The following is a 27,378-nucleotide window of genomic DNA, read 5'->3' as shown; positions in this document are numbered from 1 at the left end:
TCACCACTATGAAGAAGTTCCTCAGCCTCGGGAGCCAGAGGCCAAGGCAGAGCAGAACCTCAGGTCCTGGGCTCCATAGACCCCTTCGACGCTACTTCCGGGCGCCGAATCCGGATGCGGAACCGGAAGTTCCACAGGGCAGCTGTCCGGGCCACGCCACAGAGATGGAGCTGCCTGGCTCGCAGGAGCGGAGACCTGGACGCCCGGGGCAAGCCGCACAGGTAGCGGGGCTCAGCCCGGGGTGGGAGGGTTCCCTAGGTGTGGCTTACCCCCGGGACGGGACGCGCCGGGCACCCTTGGAGCAGCGGAGCCAAATGAGCCTCAGCTGCTTTATCCCTCGTAATTTCCCGGCTGGAGCACTTGGTGGAGAATGTGAGTGATTTAACTCACCAAGTTAGGCATAGACAGTGTTGTTATTTTTAACATTCACATTTAAAACATGGTGTTTTATACATTATAGGAGGTCCCTACTGAGAGAATTCATTCCCCCATCAAAAATACCGGAGTTACTTTCAGTAGGCGAAAATTTCTCAGATTAAACTGCCCGTTTTACATCGATAGCCACCTGGGTAGGTCGGTTCTTTACTGAAGGGTCTTGGAGAGAAACTTGGAAGTGGGAGGTGGGTTTTGTGTTCTTGAATGAGAAGACATATTTTTCTCAAAATGTGAGTTCTTTCTGTGTTTATCAATTTTACATAAGCCAAATGAAAATATCAAGGTTTTAACATTTTTGCACGACACCTGCTGTCTTTTACTATTGTGATGACATTTTAAATAATTTTATAATGGACTGAAAAAATACTGGCTTCTCTAGATATTAAAATGTACTGTTAATTTCTATAATTAATTGTTTACTAACAGGTGAAAATACAGATAAATGCATGGAACAGAATAGGAAATCCAGAAACACTGAAATGATATAAAATATAATGTAAGGATTGATAATGTTAACAGATATGAATAGGAAAGGATGAATTATTAATTTAAAAAAGCCTGCTCTTTGAAGAAAACTAATGAAATGTTATATCACAAACATGAGTGCCTGATGGAATACAGATTGAAACTTTTACACATGCAAATGAGAAAAGTATCAGAAGAAAACAGAAATGCTTATTTTACAGGTATATTTTGTGTTGACAAAGGCCTTCCTAAGAATAACCTCAGAGGCAGGCATTCTGAAGGTTGATTTAGCAAACTAAAAACTAAAACTGCTTGTGTATTAGAAAAAAATAAGAAACTAAAGAAAACATACTTGAAAAGTACTTACTATATAATATATATATATTCAGATGAGAAGTGTGTTTTTATTTTACACGGAATTCATTATCATATGATATGTATAGTACTGGTATGTATAGCATATATTTTACAGATATAATGTTATGTGTGTATCAGTTATATATACAAATCATTAGATGAAAAGTGCATCTTCATTTTATAGGGAATTATTTCCAATCAAATAAAAACTAATAAAAGTGGGCAAAGAACGTTTTTGTAGATTTACAAGTTACTTATGTACATGGGAAAAAATCCTTTGGTTCTCTGGTAGAAGAATTTAAATGGAAAGAGGAATGAAATTTTTCTCTCCACAATATGTGTGAGGATGTTTTGTACTGCTGCTTAAAGTTTAAGTTCTGATTACTTTTTAAATAGACAATTTGGTGGTAAGTACTACATTTTAAAAATGTGTATACTCTTTACCCATCAATTCCATTGTATAAAATACCCTTTGCGTGAACTTCGTTTTTTGCAGCACTTAATTTCAAATGAACAGATAGAATGAATTCTGTAAATAAATACCTCTTGCAGCCATAGGATGGAATAATATGTGACCATTGAATGTGGCAATAGCTAGAGGAGTATGTTGATGTGTGAAGATATATTTTGTTATAGCCAGCAAGGAAAAAAGAATCAGTTTGATTATACATACACACAAACATACTATGGTCTTGTGTTAACAATAAATGTGTACAAAATATGATAACATTTCTAATTTCTGGGCATTTGCATTTTAAGTAAAGTTTTTCTTATCTATGATAGCTGCAGTGAGCATGTACAAAACTTCTAGTAAACGTTTATTATTAATGGAATAATTCTTGGGAAGAGGAATATGAATCTTGCGAAGATAAAAATAATCTTTCACTTTCTATTTTTATCATCATCATTATTATTATTGTGTGTTATCTTTGAACTTTTAGCCTTTTCAGAAATAAAAAGGGAATGTTTTTATCTCTCTCCAGATTTTATGTATATATTTTATTATGTACATAGATTTTTCTTACATGTAGATTTATCTCATATATGCAAACGATAATCATTTCATTTTACTTGTAATCTTTGAAAATAAAAATAACAAATATAAATCATTACTATTGCAAAAATACTGCTTTATAGGAGTTTATTTAAAAGTGTTGAACTCCCCATCCGTATTTATCCATTCTTTCATTCAATTTATTCATTGAACATAACCTGAGTATCTATTATGTAGCAGACATATTCTACTATCTCTCAGGACCCTTCCATCCTTAAAAACTTTATATTTACCTGCCTGTCTGCACAAGCTGAGAGATTTGAAATGGGGATATTAGGACTTTATCTCATTTAAACTTTATCTCTCATCTTTCAAACAAAAGAATTTCTAAAGTTAGAAAAGAGTAGAAGATAACCTTTAACTGCCCTTTCAAAAGTTTATCCGCCTTAAACTAATGTTAATCATTGGAAAGTCTGATTTACATAAATTCTCTAAATATAAGTATTGAATAAAATGAGGCGGGGCCTGGTGGCTCAAGCCTGTAATCTCAGCACTTTGGGAGGCCGAGGCGGGTGGATCACAAGGTCAAGAGATCGAGACCATCCTGGTCAACATGGTGAAACCCCATCTCTACTAAAACTACAAAACATTAGCTGGGCGTGGTGGCACGTGCCTGTAACCCCAGCTACTCAGGAGGCTGAGGCAGGAGAATTGCCTGAACCCAGGAGGTGGAGGTTGCGGTGAGCCGAGATTGCGCCATTGCACTCCAGCCTGGGTAACAAGAGCGAAACTCCGTCTCAAAAAAAAAAGAAGATCCATACCTATTCGTTTGAATCATGAGTTTCCTTTGGCTTCAAATTGTTAGAAAATCAAAGAATTAATTTGTTTAAAAAACGTGTTATTGTTATTTCCGTGTTCTTTCCCCATAGTACCTTTAAGAACTGAAATGTATTTAAGTACCAGTTATATCCCTAGAACTGCCCTAGCCCTCCTGAGTATACCATATGCTACTTAATGTAATGGCTCATGGATTGTGTGATGCCCCATTATTATATATAGTAATAAAATAATTTTTAAAGTGCTACCAATTATAGTTGTAATAAATCACAAATTATAAGTGGCATTCCAATATCAGAGGTGTTAAAATGTGACCTGCTCTTTAAGTCATCCTACAAAGTAGGTATAATTGTATTATTTTACTTAATTAAATTTTTTTTATTAAATAGTAGTAATAGAAATAATCCCAGAACTCTGGGAGGCTGAGGTGGAAGGATCACTCAATGCCAGGAGTTTGAGACTAGCCTGAATAACAAAATGAGATTCTTACTCCACATAAAACTTTAAATTAGTAGCTGGGCATGCTTGTGCACATCTGTAGTCCCAGCTACTCAGGAGGCTGTATATGGAGGATTGCTTGAGCCCAGGAGTTCCATGCTACAGTGAGGTATGATTACACCATTGCACTCCAGCGTGGGCAAAAGAGTGAGACCTTGTCTCAAAAAACAAAAATCTAACAATTTTGAGTTGTTGCTGTAGGAACTGTTTTAAATACTTTACATAGTTTCTCATTTAAGCATTATGATGTCCTATGAGATAGCTATTATTGTTGTTTTTACTAGTGAGGAATTTGAGGCACTGAAAGGCTAAGTAATAGCTGGTAAATGACAGAGTTTAAAGTAGGACTGAAACCCTAGTTGAACTGAATCCAAAGATTGAGCTCTTTCTATTCAAATAGGCTGCTGTTTTCATTAAGGTGGTGAGCAATAAGGGCTAATAAGTATTGTACTTTCTTGAAGAAAAATAAGGAAGAAGAAAAACATGCTATTCAATGTTTACAGTTATGTGAATGACTGCATGTTTTGAGATGTTGCACTACAGTTTCCTAAAATGTCTTCTTACTCTCATAGAACTGCTCTACATTAGGCCTGTGCCAGTGGCTGTGTGGAAGTGGTCACTCTCCTGGTTAACAGAAAATACCAGGGTGACGTTTCTGACAAACAAAACGGCACACACCTTTGATACAAGTACATAGTAGCCAACTCTTTCAGCATAACATGGATTTATATATATATATATATATATATATATATATATATATATATATAATTAAAATAAATTAATCTTATTTAAATGTAACCAGGTGAAACCTGTGGAATGTGTATTTTGAATTCTTAGAATTTACAGTCTATTTCTTAATCTAATATGGACAGGCTATATGTTACCAGGAAGAGACTTGTGCTATCATTCTGCTGAAACATGGCACCACTCCAAATCTTAAAGATATCTATGGTATCACTGGTCTCCATTATGTTGGGTATAATGAGAGTATGTTACTGGCAGAAAAACTGCTTTCTCATGATGCAAATATTGAAGCAATGGACAAGGTGTAGATCAATCAACTTTCTTTTCAAAATATTTGTTTTAACCTTGACATAGGTAAGGGTCATTTTTTTTTATATTTGGAAGCTCAGTCACTTGCTGAATGCAAGCAAATTGAGTTATTTTGAAATAACTTAATTGTCTAAAATTGTATTTTAAATACTGATACTTTGAAAGAAGCATTAAAGGGCACAACTTTTAAAAATACACTTTAGAAAATATTTGTGAATTTCTTAAAGGTAAAACCTCTTCAATTTGTTTCAAATTCAGGTTTTGTTTTTTTTTTCCTAATTAATGTAAAGCAACACAGGAAAGAAAATATGCCCTGAAAATAGGCTTTATCTTAAAGCTCAAACAAAACTAAAGCAATTAGAATAAATGGATATCTTGCTGCTGCTGACGATTTTCTAAAAACCTGATGTATCATCTCTCAGTGGCAAGTCTTAAGAGGGAAAAATGGGGAGGGAAAAGGAGAGTCACTAGAAATACACAGATCACTTGAAAGTTAGGTAATAATGGAAAATGCCAAGAAGAGTTTTTTGTTTTGTTTTGTTTTAGTTTGTTGTTATTCCAGTTTATGTGTTGAGACAAGGTGCTCTTTAGCTTTGGGACTAATAAATTTTGGTTTGAAAAAGAGAGTGAGTTGAAACTTGCCTAGAGATTAATTTTAGGAGGACTCTGAGGAAACCATATTGACAGTGAATATGTGGTGACAAAATGAGAAATACTTCAACAGAAGATGAAACAAATTATTAACTGACTTACTACCCATCCAGGCAGAAACAGCCACTTAGATTTAAGAGTTTAAACCTTCCTCTCAAATCTAGAATGTCTTGATGGAAAGGTGGGAGATAAGGAGCTTATTAATAGCAAAATAAATTTGGATTTTGAGTTTATTTGTCCCTGCTGTATTCATACCCGTGAAAATTAGATGTAGATTTAATAAATGACTCTATCTCTTATTCTTTTCTTTTTTTGGCCACATCTACAACTGATAAAGGGAATTAGTCATATGGGTGAGGGATGCGAATTACTGCACTAATTTTCAGAATTGTGGATTATAATGACCTGAGCAAATTTTGTTAAAAATCTAAAATTTTAGGCTTTCCCCTGAACCTTTTGATGTAATAGATCTAATAAGGCCTCAATGTGTATGTTTAAAAATGTTTTCTTGAAGCTGAGCACAGTGGCTTATTCGTTTAGTCCCAGCTTGAGCCTAAATGTTTGAGTCCAGCTTGAGCAACACAGTGAGACTCTTAACTATAACCACAGTAACAGAACAACAACAATAACAAAACAAAACAAAGAAAAACCTTGAGGTTTGGATACACTCCTGCTTAAGAACCCCAGAACAGATAAGTGCAATATATACATTTCTGTATCTGAAAAAATCTCTAGAAGATTTGGCATTTGCTAGGTGCTACTTTCTTCAAAATTATTCTTTTTACTAAGATTAGCCTGACTTACCTGTCTTTCTCCATGTCTGTGACTGGGAAGTGAAAAGGAATACTATAGGCAGTATCTTTCAGCTGGCAGAAAAACACCTTTTTTTCTCCAGCATTAATCACTCACTGCCATTCAGAGAGTCTTTAAAAATTTGCTTATGGGTAATCTTTCAATAAGTAGACGCTGACTCTTTAATGATATTATGTCCCTTTGTCACCATACAAGTGATTATGTGTCAGCAAATATTCATTACAAGTTGGGTTTTCTCAATTAAAATAATAGCCAGTCCTAAATTTTATTTATTTATATTTTTTAATTGCATTTTAGGTTTTGGGGTACATGTGAAGAACATGCAAGATTGTTGCATAGGTACACACATGGCAGTGAGATTTGCTGCCTTCCTCCCCTTCACCTATATCTGGCATTTCTCTCCATGCTATCTCTCCCCACCTCCTCACCCTTCCGTCCCTTCCCCATTTCCCCCCAACAGACCCAAGTGTGTAGTGCTCCCCTCCCTGTGTCCATGTGTTCTCATTGTTCAACAACTGCCTATGAGTGAGAACATGCGGTGTTTGATTTTCTGCTCTTGTGTCAGTTTGCTGAGAATGATGGTTTCCAGGTTCATTCATGTCCCTACAAAGGACACAAACTCATCATTTTTGATGGCTGCGTAATATTCCATGGTGTATATGTACCACATTTTCCCTGTTCAGTCTGTCATCAATGGGCATTTGGGTTGGTTCTAGGTCTTTGTTATTGTAAACAGTGCTGCAATGAACATTCGTGTACATGTGTCCTCATAGTAGAACGATTTATAATCCTTTGGATATATACCCAGTAATGGGATTGCTGGGTAAAATGGAATTTCTATTTCTAGGTCCTTGAGGAATTGCCACACTGTCTTCCACAATGGTTGAACTAATTTATGCTCCCACCAACAGTGTAAAAGTGTTCCTATTTCTCCACATCCTTTCCAGCATCTGTTATCTCCAGATTTTTTAATGATCACCATTCTAACTGACGTGAGATGGTATCTCAATGTAGTTTTGATTTGCATTTTTCTAATGAACAGTGATGATGAGCATTTTTTCATATGTTTGTTGGCCTCATGTATTTCTTCTTTTGTAAAGTGTCTGTTCATATTCTTCTCCCACTTTTGAATGGGCTTGTTTGTTTTTTTCTTGTACATCTGTTTTAGTTCTTTGTAGATTCTGGGTATTAGCCATTTGTGTGATGGGTAGATTGCAAAAATTTTTTCCCATTCTGTTGGTGACTGATTCCCTCTAATGACTGTTTCTTTTGCTGTGTAGAAGCTGTGGACTTTGATTAGGTCCCATTTGTCTATTTTGGCTTTTGTTGCCAATGCTTTTGGTGTTTTGGTCATCAAGCCCTTGCCTACGCCTATGTCCTGAATGGTTTTCCCTAGATTTTCTTTTTTTTTTTTTTTGAGACGGAGTTTCGCTCTTGTTACCCAGGCTGGAGTGCAATGGCGCAATCTCGGCTCACCGCAACCTCCGCCTCCTGGGCTCAGGCAATTCTCCTGCCTCAGCCTCCTAAGTAGCTGGGATTACAGGCACGCGCCACCATGCCCAGCTAGTTTTTTGTATTTTTAGTAGAGACGGGGTTTCACCATGTTGACCAGGATGGTCTCGATCTCTTGACCTCGTGATCCACCCGCCTCAGCCTCCCAAAGTGCTGGGATTACAGGCTTGAGCCACCGCGCCCGGCTTCCCTAGATTTTCTTCTAGGGTTTTTACGGTGTTAGGTCTTATGTTTAAGTCTTTAATCCATCTGGAGTTAATTTTAGCGTAAGGTGTCAGGAAGGGGTCCAGTTTCTGCTTTCCGCCTGTGGCTAGCCAGTTTTCCCAACACCATTTATTAAACAGTGAATCCTTTCCCCATTGCTTGTTTTTGTCAGGTTTGTGAAAGATCAGATGGTTGTAGATAAGTTGTGTTGCCTCCGAGGCCTCTGTTCTGTTCCATTGGTCTATATCTCTGTTTTGGTACTGGTACCATGCTGTTTTCATTACTGTAGCCTTGTAGTATAGTTTGAAGTCCGGTAGTGTGATGCTTCCAGCTTTGTTCTTTTTGCTTAGAATTGACTTGGCTATGCGGGCTCTCTTTTGGTTCCATATGAAGCTTAAGGTGTTTTTTTCTAGTTCTGTGAAGAAGGTCATTGGTAGCTTGATGGGAATAGCATTGAATCTGTAAATTACATTGGGCAGTATGGCCATTTTCAATATTGATTCTTCCTAACCATGAACATGGAATGTTTCGCCATCTGTTTGTGTCCTCTCTTATTTCGTTGAGCAGTGGCTTGTAGTTCTGCTTGGAGAGGTCCTTTACATTCCTCGTTAGTTGTATTCCTAGGTATTTTATTCTCTTTGTAGCAATTGTGAATGGCAGTTCATTCTTGATTTGGCTCTCTTTAAGTCTGTTATTGGTGTATGGGAATGCTTGTGATTTTTGCACATTGATTTTGTATCCTGAGACTTTGCTGAAATTGCTTATCAGTTTCAGGAGATTTTGGGCTGAGATGATGGGGTCTTCTAGATATACAATCATGTTTTCTGCTAATAGAGACAATTTGACTTCTTCCTTTCCTATTTGAATACCCTTTATTTCTTTTTCTTGCCTGATTGGTCTGGCTAGAACTTCCAGTAGTATATTGAATAGGAGTGGTGAGAGAGGACATCCTTGTGTGGTGCCAGATTTCAAAGGGAATGCTTCCAGTGTTTGCCCATTCAGTATGATATTGGCTGTTGGTTTGTCCTAAATAGGTTTTATTATTTTGAGATGCATTCCATCAATACCTAGTTTATTGAGGGTTTTTAGCATAAAATGCTGTAGAATTTTGTCAAAGGCCTTCTCTGCATCAATTGAGATAATCATGTGGTTTTTGTTTTTGGTTCTGTTTATGTGGTGAATTATGTTTATAGACTTGCATATGTTGAACCAGCCTTGCATCCCTGTGATGAAGCCTACTTGATCATGGTGGATAAGCTTTTTGATGTGCTGTTGCAATCTGCTTGCCAGTATTTTATTGACAATTTTTGCATCTATGTTCATCATGGATATTGGCCTGAAGTTTTCTTTTCTTGTTGAGTCTCTGCTGGGTTTTGGTATCAGGATGATGTTTGTCTCATAAAATTATTTGGGAAGGGTTCCCTCTTTTTGGATTATTTCGAATAGTTTCAGAAGGAATGGTACCAGCTTCTTTTTGTATGTCTGGTAAAATTCAGCTGTGAACCCATCTGGACCTGGGCTTTTTTTTGCATGGTAGGCTCTTAATTGCTGCCTCAACTTATGCCCTTGTTATTGGTCTATTCAGGGTTTCAACTTCTTCCTGGTTTAGGCTTGGGAGGAGGCAAGTGTCCAGGAATTTATCCATTTCTCCCACGTTTACTAGTTTATGTGTATAGAGTTGTTAGTAATAATCTCTGATGATGGTTTGTATTTCTGTGGAATCTGTGGTGATATCCCCTTTATAGTTTTTTATTGCATCAATTTGGTTATTCTCTCTTTTCTTTTTTATTAATCTGGCTAATGGTCTATTTTGTTGATCTTTTTGAAAAACCAGCTCCTGGATTTATTGATTTTTTTGAAGGGTTTTTTGTGTCTCTGTCTCCTTCAGTTCTGCTTTTAGTTATTTCTTGTCTTCTGCTAAGCTTTGAGTTTTTTTGATCTTGCTCCTCTAGCTCTTTCAATTTTGATGATAGGGTTTCAATTTTAGATCTCTCCTTGCTTCTCATGTGGGCACTTATTGCTATGTATTTTCCTCTAGAGATTGCTTTAAATGTGTCCCAGAGATTCTGGTATGTCGTGTCTTCCTTCTCGTTGGTTTCAAAGATCATCTTTATTTCTGCCTTCATTTCATTGTTTATTCAGTCAACATTCAAGAGCCAGTTGTTCAGTTTCCATGACGCTGTGCGGTTCTGAGTTAGTTTCTGCATTCTGAGTTCTAACTCGATTGCATTGTGGTCTCAGAGACTGCTTTTTATGATTTCCGTTCTTCTGCATTTGCTGATGAGTGATTTATTGCCAGTTATGTGGTCAGTTTTAGAGTAGGTGTGATGTAGTGCTGAGAAGAATGTATATTCTGTGGATTTGTGGTGGAGTTCTGTAAATGTCTATTAGGTTTGCTTGTTCCAGGTCTGAGTTCAGGTCCTGGATATCCTTGTTAATTTTCTGTCTGGTTTATCTAATATTGACAATGGGGTGTTGAAGTCTCCCACTATTATTGTGTGGGAGTCTAAGTCTCTTTGTAAGTCATTAAGAACTTGCCTTATGTATCTGAGTGCTCCTGTATTGGGTGCGTATATATTTAGGATTGTTAGCTCTTCTTGTTGCATTGATCCTTCTACCATTATGTAATGTCCTTCTTTGTCTCTTTTGATCTTTGTTGCTTTAAAGTCTATTTTATCAGAGATGAGAATTGCAACTGCTGCTTTTTTTTTGCTCTCCATTTACTTGGTAAATCTTCCTCTATCCCTTTATCTTGAGCCTTTGTGTATCCTTGCATGTAAGATGGGTTTCCTGGATACAGCACACTGACGGGTTTGGGCTTTTTATCCAATTTGCCAGTCTGTGTCTTTTGATTGGGGCATTTAGTCCATTGACATTTAGGGATAGTATTGTTATGTGTGAATTTGATACTGCCATTTTGATGCTAGCTGGCTGTTTTGTTCGTTAGTTGATGCAGATTCTTGATTGTGTTGATGCTGTTTACCATTTGTTATGTTTTTGGAGTGGCTCATACTGGTTGTTCCTTTATATGTGTAGAGCCTCTTTCAGGAGCTCTTGTAAAGCAGGTCTGGTCGTGATGAAATCTTTGAGTACTTGCTTGTTCGCAAAGGATTTTATTTTTTCTTCACTTATGAAGCTTAGTTTGGCTGGATAGGAGATACTGGGTTGAAAGTTCTTTTCTTTAAGGATGTTGAATATTGGGCCCTACTCTCTTCTGGCTTGTAGGGTTTCTGATGAGAGATCTGCTGTGAGTCTAATGGGCTTCCCTTTGTGGGTAACTCGACCTTTCTTTCTGGCTGCTCTTAGTATTTTCTCCTTCATTTCAACCCTGGTGAATCTGACAATTACGTGCCTTGGGGTTGCTCTTCTTGAGGAATATCTTTGTGGTGTTCTTTGTATTTCCTGGACTTGAATATTGGCCTGCCTTGCTAGGTTGGGGAAGTTTTCCTGGATAATATCCTGAAGAGTTTTTCCAGCTTGGATTCATTCTCTTCGTCACATTCAGGTACACCTATCACACGTAGATTAGGTCTTTTCACATAGTCCCACATTTCTTGGAGACTATATTCATTCCTTTTTACCCTTCTTTCTCTGTTCTTGCCTTCTCGTGTTATTTCATTGAGTTGATCTTTGACCTCTGATATCCTTTTCTTCTGCTTGGTCAGTTCGGCTGTTGAAACTTGTGCATGCTTCACGAAGTTCTCGTGTTGTTTTTCAGCTCCATCAATTCACTTATGTTCCTATGTTGTCCATTTTCGTTAGCATTTTGTCAAATCTTTTTTCAAGGTTCTTAGTTTCTTTGCATTGGGTTAGAACATGTTCTTTTAGCTCACTGTAGTTTCTTATCACCCACCTTCTGATGTCTTATTCTGTCATTTTATCACACTCCTTCTCCATCCAGTCTTGTTCCCGTGCTGGTGAGGAGTTGTGATCCCTTTTAGGAGGAGAGGTGTTCTGGTTTTGGGAGTTTTCATCCTTTTTACGCTGGTGTTTTCCCATCTTTGTGGGTTTATCCACCTGTTGTTTTTGTAGTTACTACCTTTCAGATTGGGTCTCTGAGTGAGCTTCCAGTTTGTGGATGCTGAAGTTACTTCTTTTTTTTTAAGCTTTTCTTCTAACAGTTTGGCCCCTCTGCTGTAGGACTGCTGAGGTCCACTGCAGGCCCTGCTTGCCTGGGGATCACCTGCAGCAGCTGCAGAGCAGTAAGGGTTGCTACCAGTTTCCTCTTCTGCTGTCTTTTTCCCAGAAGGATGCCCGCCAAATGTCAGTCTGTTCTCTCCTTTATGAGCTGACTCTTTGGATATACGAGGGTCAGGGAGCTGCTTGAGGAGACAGACTGTCCTTTATTGGAGCTCAAGTCCTGGGCTGTGAGCTCCGTCATTCGTTCAGAGTTGCTGCTCAGGTACGTTTAGATCTGCTGCAGCAGAATTCATAATCTCCCCCCCACCTTTTTTCCTCCAGGTGCTCTGTCCCAGGGAATTAGGGCTTTATTTATGAGTTTCCATTGTGCTGCTGTCCTTTCTTTTTTTCTTTCAGGGCTGCCCTGCCCAGCTAGGAGGCCACCTAGTCACTGTCTGCCTGCAGAGGCTTTGCTGAGCTGTTGTGGGCTCCGCCCAGCTACCATGTGATCTTCCCTGCAGTCCTGTTTATATGGGTATAGTTAGAACTGCCTCAGCAATGGTGGCCCGCCTCTGTTATGGCGGACTCTCTCTGTAGTGGCAGGTTACCTCGGCAATGGTGGGTTGCCTCAGCAACAGCAGGCCTCAGCGATGGCAGGCTGCCTCTGTAGTGGTGGAGAGTCTCAGTAATGGCAGATGCCCCTCTCTCACAGAGCTGGACCGTCCTGAGTTCAGCTGTGCTTGCTGTGAAACGCTGAACCCAGAGCGTTTTCAATATCTGTTTTTTGTTATTGTTGCCGTTGTTGGGGGCAGGGGAATGGGACCAGCCGAGCCTGATAACCTGGCTCCCTGACTCAGAATTTTTTTTTTTTTTTTTAGTTGAATGACCCTGTGGTCCAGTCACCTGTTGAAAAGGCCCCAGGATCTCCCGTGCCACAACTCACTGAGCTGGCTGAAACAGCAGCGCTGAGATTCCTGGAGGTTTTTTTGCCTAGGAACCTCCTGGCCTGGCTCGCTATTTCAGATGAATGGGCGACTCTTCCGTCTCAGGGCTCCAGTTGCCAGCTAAGAGGGCACCCAGACCAGTGTCTTTTGTACGGAGAACTGCCGTACCAGGGTGCGGTCAAAGCAGCCGCGCGGGCAAAAACAGCCATGCGGGCCAAAACAGCCACACCAGCCAAAGCTGCACTGGTGACCCGTAGGGTTCCTCCATCTGAGAATCTCCTGGTCTGTGGGCAATAAAAATCCATCTGGAAATGCAGCTTCCACTCACCCTCTGCACTTTCACTGGGAGTTGAAATCCTGAGCTGTTCCTAGTCGGCCATCTTCCTGTCACCCCCTAAATTTTTTTTTTTTAGTTTAAGTTGTATTATGAACGATCTCAGCGTGTCTATTCAGTTTATAGATCTTTAGCATAACCAGGATGTCAGCTTTATACAGTGAAATCCATGAAGTTGATATAAATTTGATATAAACCAAAATTCTTTTGATTAAAAGAATTTCCATAGAAATTATTTTAATAATTTAGTTTTGACAGTCGTATAAACTATCTATTTGGCTAACAATCTGGGAAAATTATATACAAACAGATTGTGAATGAATACATGTTGGAAAAATTCTTGAAGTGGGTATTATGTGTCTTAATAGCAATTTTTATTATATATGAGGACCTGATTTTTTTGGTAAAATATATGATACTAGAGAAAGAAAATATTTTACATGCAAATACTTGGATTATACACAACCATTTAGTTACATATTCATCACAAATATAAAAACAAAAGGGGGCTTTATTCTAAATGTGCACAGATTTCTTTGCCTCTTATAAATTGAGTCAACATGTAAAATTTAGAAGACTTATGCAGACATCTGGACTTCAGACTTGTCCTGAAAAATGAAATATGATGTCCCCTGAGTTTCTATGCTGTTGGTCTGCTGTGCAGAGGTTGTTTCTTTATAAAAGGCATATATAGTCCAGTTTGCTACTGTGCCCACATCAGTACTTTTCTTAGTGGGATAACCTTCCTTTGTCCTTGTAAGTATTTGAGTTTACAACTCTTATGTTGTTGTATACTTTGATAAAAAATTCAAGCTTTTTAAGCCAGTGTGTCTTTGTTTATAATATATAGTCTATAGATTATATAAATACCTCAGTTATGGGGTTGAATTTTAGAATTTAGTTTAAAACTCTTTTTCTTTATCTGTACCACAAATAATCATCTTTCCATACGAACACCTAGAAGTTTTTTTTAGGTTATTCCTGGTTATAGTTGGATAGTTTACAAATATTGCAGATTATATCTTTCTCCTCAGCAATCTTCCTTAAAAATGCAAGTGACTTACTGACTTTCATTATGTTAGAAATAACCCATATGGATCAGTATGAGAACTTTTATTTATAAGCCATTATATTTGTATTTGCTTTATATTTAGCCAAAAATAAAAAGTAATTTTAAATAGCCATTTAAATAGAAACCAATAAAAATGGATTTAAAAAGTAGAGTTGCATTAGGGTTCCAGCAGTACCATTACAATTGAGAATAGAATTTCTTACTGAACTTTTTTTTTTTTTTTTAATATTTGGTTTTTAAACCTCTCCCTGTTACACAGAACATACTGAGCTTTTTAACAGTTAATATAAAATTCTGTTCTCTTGTATTAAAAGAAACCCATGGACTATTTAATAATATGGAAACTATGTACATTTGAAGCCAATCACTCTTAATTCAGAGCTCATTTCCTTAGTGAGCCATTTGGAGCAGGAGTGCCTGACATTGGCATTTGGGATCCTAATATCATTGAGAGAAGTGAATCAAGCAAGTTTGTACCACCCAGAGAAAACCTTCAACTGCATTGGGAAGCTCTGGAAACTGTATCTCTGCAACTCTTAATTTCTTAAATGTTAATATTTGCCACAAAAAGTATTGTCAGATGGGTATCAGATGAAGTTCAAGAGATTTCCTGATTATTGGATATAAAATACAGTTTCATAATACTTCTCATATGCAGATTGTCATGGAATTTCTCTTGTGTGGCACAATAAGCAAATAACTTTGGAATATAGTTTAAGAAACACTACTCTAGGAATAATAATTTAGATCATTAATTTATGTAAGAATCTTAAAGTATTTGCTACCATGTTTTAGGATTTGGGGGCTATAGAGATAAAAGGTACAGGCCTTACCCTCAAGAAGCTCTTGGTTTTAGTGGGAAACAATGAAGTTATTTTAATATACCATGCTAAGTGCTGTGATCAAAGCAAGGATTCTTGGGACTGGTATGTTTGAAGGAAGTTTTGGCGATGACCACAGTTAATGTGGTGAGGCAGAGGAGGGGTGTTTGCAAGGCAGAGAGCAGCACATCAGAAAGCACAGAGGAGTGAGAAGGAAGGGACTGGTTTTCATTTACTTCCTTTCTATATTGTATGTTGAAGTTCAAACACCTTAAAGAAGATTTTTAGTTCATTTGAGAAATTTGCAATTTTGTGATTTTTTTTTTTTTTTTTCTGTTTTATAGGACAGGAACACACCATTTTTATTTGCTATAATTTGCAGGAGACAGCAAATGATGGAATTTTTTTTTTTTTTTTTGAGACGGAGTTTCGCTCTTGTTACCCAGGCTGGAGTGCAATGGCTTGATCTCGGCTCACCGCAACCTCCGCCTCCTAGGTTCAGGCAATTCTCCTGCCTCAGCCTCCTGAGTAGCTGGGATTACAGGCACGTGCCACCATGCCCAGCTAATTTTTTTTGTATTTTTAGTAGAGACGGGGTTTCACCATGTTGACCAGTATGGTCTCGATCTCTTGACCTTGTGATCCACCCGCCTCGGCCTCCCAAAGTGCTGGGATTACAGGCTTGAGCCACCGCACCCGGCCCCAAATGATGGAATTTTTAGTGAAAAACCAAGCAAATGTACATGCTGTTGATAGGGTAAGACAGTACAATAGTTCTTGTTTAAAATAAAAACCTGAGTGTTCTAGAGTGGAGTCACTCAAGTCAGAAATATTAATAAGAGTAACATAATTATTGGCATATAGTGAAAAATACACAAATAATCAGGTAGAAAGCAAATGTTTGGACTAAGCAACATAACATATAGTAGGATCCATTTTCTCTTATAATATGGAGTGTTTGTTACTTGTAATCTGATATTTTTAGTATTGTAATCTTTTATTAGCTAAAGGTTTTTGTATTAGTTTTGTTAATTTTTGAAGTGTGGACTTTTAGTTTATGACTACTAGTATTGCCATTATTATTTATTGTTTTCAGGCTGTAGATAGCTTTTATCTGACCCCTAGCTGATGTGAATTACAATATATCAGACTAGGAAAGCAATGGGGAAATCTTCATTTAAATCTTTGCCTACTTTAGATAAATGACCTCAGCACAGTTTCTTGGCCATCAAGGGAGAATATAAGTTAGCAACTTGTATTATGTTGTACCTCAATGGAACAAGAGACTTCCTTGTCCCTTTCTTTTAGCCTTGGCGATAATTTACAAAGATGAACACTTTATAGACACAAGCTAGTCCATGTACATGGTTATTATGTCTACATTGACAGGGAGGATATTAAATTGATAAAGTGTATTAAGTTAGCTGTTTCATAATGACTTTATTAAAGTTCTTGGAGATATTTGTTATTTTAGAATAGCGCTCATCCTTCCTGTACATTATGGTTCATCAAGTATTGTATTTTTCTTCAGCAAAATATTAATGTCTTTACTCAATTTATGTGTGTATGAGATGCAGAAGATTATGCTATTTATCATGGTTTGACAAGGTAACTGTTTGTACTAAAAGGCCAGTTAATACTAAATTGATGTTTAAAATATTGAATCTTATACATTAGGTGAGAGTTCATAGTTTGGTTCAGGTACTTTGAAATAGCAAGAGTTAGTCCACATTTTTAGCTAGAAATCAAGCAGAAGGCTAGAATATTTAGAAGTAGAAGCAAGATTCTTTCAGGACTTTTAAGACCTTTATCCCTAGGGATCTCAATGCGGTTTATTTTATTGTAAGTATAATCCACATGCATCAGACAAAGATAGAGCCACATCTCTGACCTCGTTTTTATTCATTTTTTTTTTAAATTACATTTTAGGTTTTGGGGTACATGTGGAGAACATGCAAGATTGTTGCATAGGTACACACATAGCAGTGTGATTTGCTACCTTCATCCCCTTCACCTGTATCTGGCATTTCTCCCCATGCTCTCTCTCTCCAACTCCCCACCCTCCACTGTCCCTCCCCTATTTCCCCCCGAGAGACCCCAGTGTGTGATGCTCCCCTCCTTGTATCCATGTGTTCTCATTGTTCAACACCCACCTATGAGTGAGAACATGTGGTGTTTGATTTTCTGTTCTTGCATCAGTTTGCTGAGAATGATGGTTTCCAGGTTCATCCACGTCCCTAGATGGCTGCATAGTATTCCATGGTATATATGTACTACATTTTCCCTGTCCAGTCTATCATCGATGGGCATTTGGGTTGATTCCAGGTCTTTGCTATTGTAAACAGTGCTGCAGTGAACATTCGTGTGCATGTGTCCTTATAATAGAACTATTTATAAACCTCTGGATATATAGCCAGTAATGGGATTGCCGGGTCAAATGGAATTTCCATTTCTAGGTCCTTGAGGAATCACCACACTGTCTTCCACAATGGTTGAACTAATTTACATTCCCACCAACAGTGTAAAAGTGTTTTTATTTCTCCACATCCTCTCCAGATTTTGTTGTCTCCAGATTTTTTAATGATCACCATTCTAACTGGCGTGAGATAGTATCTCAATGTAGTTTTGATTTGCATTTCTCTAATGACCAGTGATGATGAGCATTTTTTCATGTTTGTCGGCCTCACGTATGTCTTCTTTTGTAAAGTGTCTGTTCATATCCTTCACCCACTTTTGAATGGGTTTTTTTTTTTTTTGTAAATCTGTTTTAGTTATTTGTAGATTCTGGATAGGCTATCAGCCCTTCGTCAGATGGGTAGATTGCAAAAATTTTTTCCCATTCTGTTGGTTGCCGATTCACTCTAATGACCGTTTCTTTTGCTGTGCAGAAGCTGTGGACTGTGATTAGGTCCCATTTGTCTATTTTAGCTTTTGCTGCCAATGCTTTGGGTGTTTTGGTCATGAAGTCCTTGCCTATGCCTATGCCCTCAATGGTTCTGCCTAGATTTTCTCCTAGAGTTTTTATGGTGTTAGGTCTTATGTTTAAGTGTTTAATCCATCTGGACTTAATTTTAGTGTAAGGTGTCAGGAAGGGGTCCAGTTTCTGCTTTCTGCACATGGCTAGCCAGTTTTCCCAACACCATTTATTAAACAGGGAATCGTTTCCCCATTGCTTGTTTTTGTCAGGTTTGTCAAAGATCGGATGGTTGTAGCTGTGTAGTGTTGCCTCCAAGGCCTCTGTTATGTTCCATTGGTCTATATCTCTGTTTTGGTACCAGTAACGTTGTTTTGATTACTGTAGCCTTGTAGTACAGTTTGAAGTTTGGTAGGGTGATGCCTCCAGCTCCTCCAGCTTCGTTCTTTTTGCTTAGAATTGACTTGGCTATGCAAGCCCTCGTTTGGTTCCATATGAAGTTTAAGGTCGTTTTTTCCAGTTCTGTGAAGGTCATTGGTAGCTTGATGGGGATAGCATTGAATCTGCAAATTACTTCGGGCAGTATGGCCATTTTCACAATATAGATTATTCCTAACCATAAGCCTGGAATGTTTCTCCCATCTGTTTGTGCCATCTCTTATTTTGTAGAGTAGTGGTTGTAGTTCTCCTTGAAGAGTTTTCTTACATTTCTTATTAGTTGTATTCCTAGGTATTTTATTGTCTTTGTAGCAATTGTGAATGGCAGTTCATTCTTGATTTGGCTCTCTTTGTAAATGTCTTATTGGTGTATAGGAATACTTGTGATTTTTGCACATTGATTTTGTATCCTGAGACTTTGCTGAAGTTGCTTATCAGTTTCAGGAGATTTTGGGCTGAGACGATGGGGTCTTGTGAATATACAATCACGTTGTTTGTAAAGAGACAATCTGACTTCCTCCTTTCCTATTTGAATACCCTAGATTTCTTTTTCTTGCCTGATTACTCTGGCTAGAACTTCTAATACCATATTGGATAGGAGTGGTGAGAGAGGGCATCCTTGTCTGGTGCCAGATTTCAAAGGGAATGCTTCCCTTTGTTGCCCATTCAGTATGATATTGGCTGTTGGTTTGTCGTAAATAGCTTTTATTATTTTGAGATACGTTCCATCAATACATTGAGGGTTTTTAACATAAAGGGCTGTTGAATTTTGTCAAAGGCCTTCTCTGCATCAGTTGAGATAATCATGTGGATTTTGTCTTTGTTTCTGTTTATGTGGTGAATTACATTTATAGACTTGCATATGTTGAACCAGCCTTGCATCCCCAGGATGAAGCCTACTTGATCATGGTGGATAAGCTTTTTGATGTGCTTTTGCAATTGGTTTGCCATTATTTTATTGAAATTTTTGCATCTGTGCTCATCATGGATATTTGAGTGAAGTTTTCTTTTTTTGCTGAGTCTCTGCCAGGTTTTGGTATCAGGATGATACTGGTCTCATAAAATGATTTGGGAAGGATTTTATCTTTTTAGATTGTTTGGAATAGTTTCAGAAGCAATGGTACCAGCTCCTCTTTGTATGTCTGGTAGAATTCGGCTGTGAACCCATCTGGAACTGGGCTTTTTTTTGGGTGGTAAGCTCTTAATTGCTGCCTCAACTTCAGTTTTTGTTATTGGTCTATTCAGGGTTTTAACTTCTTCCTGGTTTAAGCTTGGGAAGATGGACGTGTCCAGGAATTTATCTGTTTCTTCCAGGTTTACTAGTTTATGTGCATAGATTTGTTTATAATAATCTCTGATGATCATTTGTATTTCTGTGGAATCTGTGGTGATATCCCCTTTATCATTTTGTGGTGGTGCACATTGGTTATCTCAACACTTTGGGAGGCAGAAGTGAAAGGATTACTTAAGACAAAGAGTTTGGTCTGGGCATGGTGGCTCATGCCTGTAATCCCAGCACTTTGGGAGGCTGAGGTGGGTGGATCTGAGGTCAAGAGATTGAGTCCATCCTGGCCAACATGGTGAAATCCCGTCTCTACTAAAATACAAAAAGAAAAAAAAAAAAAATTAGCTGGGTGTGGTGGCATATGCCTGTAGTCCCAGCTACTCAGGAGGCTCAGGCTACAGAATTGCTTGAACCCAGGAGGCAGAGGTTGCAGTGAGCTGAGATCATGCCACTGTGTTCCAGCCTGGTGCCTGGTGACAGAACGAGACTGTCTCAAAAAAAAAAAAAGAACAAACCCCACAACACCAGGAATTTGAGACCAGCCTGGGCAATAGAGTGAGACCTTGGTTCTACAAAAACAATAAAAAAGTAGCCTAGCATGACGGCACACAGCTGTAGTTTCTGCTACTCAGGAAGTTGAGATGGGAAGATTGCTTGAGGTCGGGAGGTTGAGATTGCACTGAGCCATAATCATGCCACTACATTCCAGCCATCGGTGACAGAGATCCTGTTTTAAAAAAAGAAAAAAAGTTGGTAAGAAAGTCTTTATGAAACTCATTATAATTTTTTAAATGGAAACTCATGCTTGATATTACCTCAGCAGTGTGTCCTTCAGAAACTGTCAGAGCCTTTACCTGGACCTGAAAATGGAAAAACAAAACAAAACAAAAAACGCAGTATAGTCAATGTAAAAGAAGGTAAGAATACTATTTGATTTAAAAAGTCATTTGATGGAATGTTTTATTTTTAAAAAAATAAGAGCACTAATATATTCAAATAGCTAAAGAAAATGTTCTATTAAATGTATAATAAGTAAAGGAGAAGTAAAATGGTGATAAGTTTTATATCTAATCAGGGGTCAGCAGTTGAGTCTATTGAGAGTACCACTAAAGGAGCTGAATTATTAGTTCCCATTTTAAGATTCTCTAAGATCTTAGGAAAATCAGGAAAGAGGGAAGAGGAAATGAATAAAAGAATGAGGAGGGCAGAGTGTACCTGGAATAAATGAAAAAACAGTATGTGGGTGTATGTAAAGGTGGGTAGTAAAGTCAAATTGATTTGTAGAAGAAGGAAGAGCAGAGTGATAGAAGTAGGAAAGAAGGTAATGTCAGCTTCCAGCACCAAAATGTGTCAGAGAATTAAAGTAACATCTTCCTGCTCTTGCTGTCATTCTCACTATTGGAGAGGCATTAAGGATTGAGGTACCTCACCACACAGATCTGTGTTTTATCTACCATAGATGAATATCACCACAGATGGCCAGCCATGTATGGCCATAATTTAGTTTTATAGAAAATGTTATAACTTCATCGGATAGTATCATATAGGCCAAATTAACATAATTGAATAGTCATGTGATTTATGGAGAGGAAGTTAGAGAAGGTATAGCCTGATTAAAAGTGTATTAGAAACATTATGGCTTATAATGCAGAATTAAATTCAGGGACTTAATAGGGAAGAAACTGAGGCTAAGTTCTAGATGGGCAATTAAGGTAAACAAATGTGGAAGCACATTAGTGTAGAACAGGGCATCCAAATTTTCATGAATTAGTTGACGAGCTTCTGGAAAATGGACATTCTCATTCAGCACGTGTGGGATTCTGCCCTTCTCAGGAGTACTCAGGTGGTGTTGGTGCTGTTCCTTGTACACAGCTCTGAATAACAAGGAAATAGCCTTACTTTAGAGAAATCTAGAAAAAGAACCATTGAACAGCAATTTAAAAAAATAACAGAATCAAGGGAAGGCATTAATCTTTTATTTCTGAAGCAGTATTCTAGCCACAGAGGAAGCAGAATGAGATGAAAACAGAAATTGTTGGTGTATACTACTGCTGAATACGTATGAAAAAAATGGTTGCAATTATCCATAAAAAGCAGTTAGGAAGAGAAGCATCGGGATGACAGATCTAAAGATTACTTTTGCAAAGGAAGAGGGATTGTGAAAGGGCAAGGAAAGGGGAAGAAAAAAATGTTTGTTGGGGGACTTTGGAGTCAAAACCAAGGAAGCTTGAGACACCTTACTTCCAGTTCCTTGGACATATACCCAGTCTAGCAAAAACAGTTATTGCAGTGGAGAGAACTGGAGGCAGGAGGGAGTGCTAGAATTGGGATAAAGCACAACAGCTAATTTCTCTTCATAATTGTCAGGCCTCAGAGCAAGAAGTTTCATTGACATGAGTGAATAAGATGTGGTTAAGTTGTATTTTGACTAATTTTTTGGGGGGTCAGCCAGTTCTTTGATACGATAGCTGTTTTATAAAAGTCATTTACAGAGTAAGATGACATGCCAAACTTAGCTAATTTTAGAAGCAGTCATTATAAAATTTATTCTGTGAGTACACTGCACTGATCTTGAAACATGGAAGTTTATTCTTTTCTATGAACACTGTGGCAATTCAATGTTTTCTCTTTTGATAAGTATTTTGATATTGAAATCTTATTCTGTATGGTTTATTTGATATGTTTTAAGTCTTGCATGAGTGGATCAAGGAACTCTTAAGAAAAGGTCAAACGAGAGAATATGAGAAATGTAGGTGCTTCAGTAGCCACATGGGCATGGGAAAATTAGAATTTTGAGAAACTGTTATTTCATAAGTGTATGTCATTGCTGATCAATTTAGAACACTTTCTTTGATAAGAGGTGAATCACACATTCATCTGAACTGGCATCCCAACGGTGTATTACCTAAGTGACAGGACAAGGGGAAGCACATGATAAGTATTTGTGGTGTTCTGGTATGAATGCCTCTGATGTTTCAAGTTTAAAAACTCTGTAGCATTCACCATCAGCCTTGACATTGATTCTCTCATGTTATGATTTGCTCTACTGTTTAATGGTCCCTTTTATTCTTATCAGCCCAATGTGTTCACATTAATATCCATATTTTTCTACAGGCATTTGAAGCAATCTCACTTTTGAAATACAAACTTTGTGACTTAGGGATCCTATATTCCTATTTTACTCAATGTATTTCCATCACATTGCTGTCCTAGGCAATGAAAAGAAGATGCCAAAAAGAACCCTCAGAACCTTAATAATTATTTTCATACCCAGGCATGAGGACTCAGCTTGATTACACTGCATGAATGTTTGGTTGGCCTGGTCATACCTACATACAATTGATGACATGTCCCCTTTGCTTTGTAGGGCCTCCTGAATAACATCCTTCCTTGAAGGTAATTATATGTATTTATTTTTAATTACTAACTTTATATTGTATAAAATATATATGACTTATTAGTTATTTTCTTTTAAAACTCATTCAGCCTACCACTGAAATGGAAGATCCTATTGTGAGAGAAGCAGTACAAAGAAAGAATGTACAGGTATCAATAGCAGGTACATTTCCAATACAAATGGAATGCTGAAAATAAGTACATTAAATGACTGGAAGTAGTCACATTCTTCTTACTCTTAATTCTTTATGTTCTAAACTGAATGAAAGGCATTGGCATAAATGTTATTGTTGGTATCCATATTTCAATAAAAATAAATTTAGAAGAAAGCAAAATTTTAATAGGAGTTTTTTTTTTTTTTTTTTTTTAGACGGAGTTTTGCTCTTGTTACCCAGGCTGGAGTGCAATGGCGCGATCTCGGCTCACCGCAACCTCCGCCTCCTGAGTTCAGGCAATTCTCCTGCCTCAGCCTCCTGAGTAGGTGGGATTACAGGCACGTGCCACCATGCCCAGCTAATTTTTGTATTTTTAGTAGAGACAGGGTTTCACCATGTTGACCAGGATGGTCTCGATCTCTTGACCTCGTGATCCACCTGCCTCGGCCTCCCAAAGTGCTGGGATTACAGGCTTGAGCCACTGTGCCCGGCCAAGAATAGGAGTTTTAACTCAGATGTTTCTATTTTAATATTTTGAATAGCATAACACTTCCAATATGGAATTTTTATACTTGTCAGGGATTCAAAGTAGTGAAGTTTGAGACTCTGAGATATTTCCAGTGTCTTATGTGCTAGTTGGAGTTCTGGTGTTTACCTAAAAGAATGCTTTACTTAGATGTCAGTTTCTGTCTAACGTTAGAGACTTCCTGTTAATGTTATTACATTGATGATCGAAGCCAATGAGATGTTCTAATGAGCACACTGTGTATGCTTGTGTGTGTATGTATGGGTGTGTATATGTGTGTTTTTGTGGCATCTCTGATTATTAAAAACTAGGAAAGTAATCATTCATAACTGGAGGACAGTCTTTAAAAATGGTGGAGACTTTTTGGTATAAACGTTTTTTAAAAAAATAATTGCATACAAGCAACCAACATCATGAACATCATCGAAGCTACCAGTATCACTGGCTGTTTTCCATTTTGATACGCTTTTGAAATCCTTAACTATATTATGATGCTCTGAAATAATATGCAGAATTTTTATGTGTCCTAAAATGGAAGGTGAGTGGTTCTACACTTCACATATCTTTCTGCCACTTTGTTTACTTTGTATTGTTTTCTAGATGTATCCACCCTGATATGATTAGCTCTGGTTTAATTCATTTTATACTTTTCATTGTATTCCCTTATACCACTCTACCACATTTAATTAGACTCTCCTATTCCTGATAAATGAAGAAAGAAAAAAAAGATAAAGAAAAATAGTCTAGGCACGGTGGCTCACACCTGTGATCCCAGCATTTTGGGAGGCTCAGGCAGGTGGGTCATGAGGTAGGGAGATCGAGATGATCCTGGCCAACATGGTGAAACCCCATCTCTATTAAAATATAAAAAATTAGCTGGGCATGGTGGTGCATGTCTGTAGTCCCAGCTATATGGGAGGCTAGGACACAAAAATCGTTTGAACCCGGGAAGCGGAGGTTGCAGTGAGCCAAAATTGTGCCACTGCACTCCAGTCTGGCAGCAGAGCAAGACTCTGTCTCAAAAAATGAAAAGGAAAAATAATGTCAGATTAAAAGGGGCTTTTTGTTTAATCAGTTTGTATCTGAATATTTACTATATGAGAGTTTAAGGCTGAGAAGTTCAGAATGCAAGCATGCACCACCATATTTTACAAATGCCCTTAGAATTATGACTCATGAGCCTTTAGCCTATGAAGTTATGACAATTCATTTCTCTTAAGAAGTTTACTGTTCTCTCTTAAAAGAAAAAAAAAAAAAAAAAAAACAAGACCGAAAATACCAAATGACATTGTCTTATTTGACCTCTTGGACATCCTCGAATGAAACTGCAACTTACGTCAAAATTCAGAATCGAAGTTTTGAACAATACATAGTTTGTTAATGTCTGATGATCATGAGCCCTTGATAATGAAATGGCCTTTCAAATTTTACTTTTGCATTTTTTGCTCTTTTTCTTGACTTACAAAACCTTAAGTTGAACAGTTTTGTTTCTGCAGAAAGCAGGAATATACTTTTTAAATATATTTCTGTCCTGTCTCATGGCATTGAGAATGCTTCAGATCTAGTGTGGACCGAGACTTATTTTTACATGGGAACAATTAGGTTTGTTTCTTTGTTGTTGTTGAGACAGTCTTGTTCTGTGATGTGGTTCAGACTGGGTAAGTTCTTAAAGCAGTAATTTTTTCAGCGGTTTTTTTCTGTGGGAGGTAAAATGACAGGTGAATTTGGGCCTTGTTATATGTAGGGCAGAGCACACAGCTACAATTAAGTAAAACAGCTGGCGCCTTCCCCAAAAATATTGGCCAGAGTAACACATTAATCTCTTGAGCTCTTCTCTACTGGCAGCTGGTTTTTGCAAGAATCCCCGTTTCTGAATGTGGTCTCTTAAAATACATGGTATGGTTCTCACCCTTTTCCCTGTGATGATGTGAAGTGATACAATGCCTATGTAATGAGATGAAGTGAGGTGAATGATGTAGGCATTGCCATGTAGTGTTAGGCCACTATTCACCCCGACTCTAAGTAAGAAAAAAGATTATCAACTTTGAGTGTTTCTAGACCTTCAGGCCTTAATGATGTTGATGGCTGGATGTAGGAGGAGACCATGTTGATGACTAATGGCTGGACAGCACATGCAGTGTGAATGCACTGGACAAAGGAATGATTCACATCCTGGGATGAATGGAGGGCAAGAGCTCAAGATTTTATTGTGCTTCTCAGACTGGCACACTAACACTTATGACTTGTTTATTTCTGGAGTTTTCAATGTAATATGTTTGGAATACAGTTAACTGTTAGTAGCTGTAACCACATAATTCAAAACTGCAGATGTAAAACCTGTGTTTGGACTTTGACTCATTTCTTGGTGTACAATTCTTAAACTCCTCAGAATTTCCAAAGTGATGTCTTTTGGTATGCTAATGATCAATGGTTGGAAGCACCTATGTAGATTCAGGATGGGAACTGGTCACCATCCTTAAGACTTGACTGATTAGAGGTTTGAGATCTTCTGTCTCACTCTGCAAACTCTGGGGAGGAGAGAAGGGCTGAAGGTTGTCAGTCATCAACAGCCAGTGATTAATTAGTGATGCTTATGTATTGAAGCTTTCATAAAGACCCAAAGGGACTGAGCTTGCAGAGCTTCCAGATCACTGAATACATGGAGGTTCCTGGAGGGTAGTGTGTCCTGAGAGGGCATGGAATCTCTGTGCCACTAGCCCCATACTTTGCACTGTGCATCTCTTCATCTGCACCTTTTGTAATGTCATTCATAGTATGCTGGTAAGTATGTTTTTCTGAGTACTTTGAGCCATTCCAGCAATTCAATTTAACCTAAAGAGGGAGTCCTGGGAACCCCAATTTGAAGCTGATTGGTCAGAAGTTCTGGAATTTCAGATTTAGGACTGATGTAGGGAGGCAGTCTCATGGGACTGAGCCCTTTACCTGTGGAATCTGATGCTATCTTTAGACAGTGTGAGAACTGAATTAGGTGACACCCAGTTTGTGTCATCTGCAGAAGTGATTGCTTGCTTGTTGGTGGGTAAAATCTTTCCACACGTTTGGTCACAGAAGCCTTCTTTATTGATGATTATTGTGTGGTGTGAGAGCAGAGAAAAACATGGTAAGTGTGTCTTTTCCACACACAGAGTGGATAAGGGGTACTACTGTTTACTGTGTTTTAACTGCCCCCCTCATATTTTGATCCAGAAATTATGCCGTTTGACACTGGTCACTCATTCCATCTCTTCTGCTAACAATACCATTTTTAGCCAATTTCATAGGGTTTGGCTAGGATGACTTGTATACTGCAGTTCACTTGTAGATATCAAATTTTGATAAATTCTTTGCATTTAATAAATACAAAGTAAGGGAAGTAAGAGTTCTTACTGCATTAATTGCATACCAATAGGTATAATTTATATTAATTCTAATAAGGTCCCAGGTGTGGTCTCAAATGAATGCTTTGTAACAAAGCATCAGTCCTATACTTTAAAGAAAAATTATCTAAATCATGTACACAACTGTGCATCCTTTTAATTTTTTTTATGAAGG

At 37.9% G+C, this 27,378-nt stretch overlaps 1 protein-coding gene across 1 annotated transcript in view; it reads right to left on the bottom strand.

The window, feature by feature from the left end:
- Positions 1-16,997: 16,997 nt before the first annotated feature.
- LOC104650596 (uncharacterized) overlaps positions 16,998-27,378 on the bottom strand; it is a 75,502-nt gene continuing 65,121 nt past the window's right edge. The window contains exons 9-10 of the mRNA XM_074397095.1: positions 20,565-20,609; positions 16,998-20,476 (exon numbers count right to left, since the gene is read on the bottom strand). The gene's annotated coding sequence lies outside the window, so the exon portion shown is untranslated. The remainder of the gene's footprint in view (positions 20,477-20,564; positions 20,610-27,378) is intronic.

Source organism: Saimiri boliviensis, chromosome 4 (assembly GCF_048565385.1).
Source record: "Saimiri boliviensis isolate mSaiBol1 chromosome 4, mSaiBol1.pri, whole genome shotgun sequence".
Taxonomy (NCBI): Eukaryota; Metazoa; Chordata; class Mammalia; order Primates; family Cebidae; genus Saimiri; species Saimiri boliviensis.
This window is presented reverse-complemented; position numbering and strand designations above follow the sequence as displayed.